This window comes from Podarcis pityusensis, assembly GCF_964106645.2.
Source record: "Podarcis pityusensis genome assembly, chromosome: W".
Lineage (NCBI taxonomy): Eukaryota > Metazoa > Chordata > Lepidosauria > Squamata > Lacertidae > Podarcis > Podarcis pityusensis.
Window position 1 is genome coordinate 26585672 of NC_138045.1, and position 1683 is coordinate 26587354.

Consider the following 1683-nt stretch of genomic DNA (forward strand, 5'->3'; position numbering starts at 1 on the left):
TAAATGTAAAAGGCGAAAGATTTATACGATCTGAGGTGAAACCAAGTAAATGTAAAAGAAGTTATGAAAAGACGGAATTGTTTTTAACTGTTTTTTTCCCCTCTTTTTATCTTTGTGTATTTTGTATTTTGTATTTTCTATTGTGTATTTTTCTTTCTTCTTTTCAAATTTCTCTTGTTTATTAAAGTGATTCTATTTTTTCTGAAACTTTAATAAATATTAATTAAAAAAACAAAAAACAAAAATGGCTATGACACATATTGGGGTGATCCAATAAGACTTTTATAGCATTTCATACACCAACCAACAATGGGTTCCACAGCAGCCTAGAACTGGATAACCTGGCCCTGTAAGAGGAAACAAAAAAACCAGACTGAGTATACAGCCAACAGCAACTGAAAGCATTTTAAATTTTGTAGCTTCCCCACCACCACCCATTTGCAAAAGAGGCTCATCACTTGCTATCAGCTAACCAGGACCACTCCCAAAGACTAAAGATAAACCTAGACAATGATTTCAAACCTGTATGATTGTAGGTCCCATATAAGGCACCCTGAAAAGTATAGTTTTTCATACTATTTGCATCCACTGCACTCCTACAAAAATTAAGGCTCCTGAGGGAAGCCCTAAAACAAGATAGGTGCATGTGAAAGGTGTACATATCCTGATTTGTTTTCACTTATTTATTCCTCCAACTCTTTTCTGTCATCACACTATATCAAACCCACTTTTACAATCAATTTAAAGGTCCAAAGGACAGCTATCATCTCCCACTGTCACAACAAACACCCACAATTAGCAAGACAGGCAGCATCATTTTGGATACTAAAGGATGGGGCCAGCATTGCACAGAACATGACTTAGCAAAGGATTGTACCTTTCTCTTCTTGTCGCCTCCCAACTCGAAGTGCTTGCACCTCTTAATGGTCAGCATCCTCTTTGACCTGCAATTGGGCTCCGCACATTCCAATCTCAACACAATCTTCTTTGTGGTCTTTGCCTGAAACAGAAAATAAAGTCTATTCAGGCCCTGACAAAGGCCTATCTCCACATTTGTCCTCTACCTTCCCTACACCTATGTCATGTACTGAGTTGAATAGGATCCAAACTGCAGCAGTCTGATTGGTCCTAGAACAATAGGATCCAAATTGCAGCAGTCTGATTGGTCCTAGAACAATAGGATTCAGAATGCAGCAGTCTGATTGGTCCTAGAACAATGCAGCAGTATGACTGGTTGGCAGGAACCACCCAATCATGCTCCAGATATAAGTGAATCCACAACCTGATTGGCTTACAGTAGAATTCCAGAATTAGCCAATCATGTGCAGCCCATTGTGTAAATAATGTATATAAAGCAGATACTTTGAGGGGACTTTCATTCATTCCTCCTCACCACTATGAGCTGAATAAAGAGCATGAAATCACTTTGTGACTCTGAGTATATTTCAACCTACTTACAAGGCAAGGAAGAAAGGGAATCAGAAAAGTGAAAAGGTGAGGCAGTCAGTCAGATTAGTATTCTGTGAAAATGAAAAGTGACCACAATTAAGCTGAGATCCTAAAAAGGAAGATCCAGTCCCAGAAGTTCTGATTTTTCATTGATTCATTGATTCATTCATTCATTCATTCATTCATATTAATTCCTGAAATAAACCCGCAACAGGAATTCTCCAGTTCCACACC

At 38.3% G+C, this 1683-nt stretch overlaps 1 long non-coding RNA gene across 1 annotated transcript; it reads right to left on the reverse strand.

Moving 5' to 3' along the window:
- Window positions 1–260: 260 nt before the first annotated feature.
- LOC308467612 lies at window positions 261–996 on the reverse strand. The gene is made up of 2 exons (XR_013981252.1): window positions 878–996; window positions 261–347 (listed from the first exon to the last, which is right to left on the reverse strand). It is a non-coding gene; the product is annotated as an uncharacterized lncRNA (long non-coding RNA).
- Between the last annotated feature and the right edge of the window lie 687 nt (window positions 997–1683).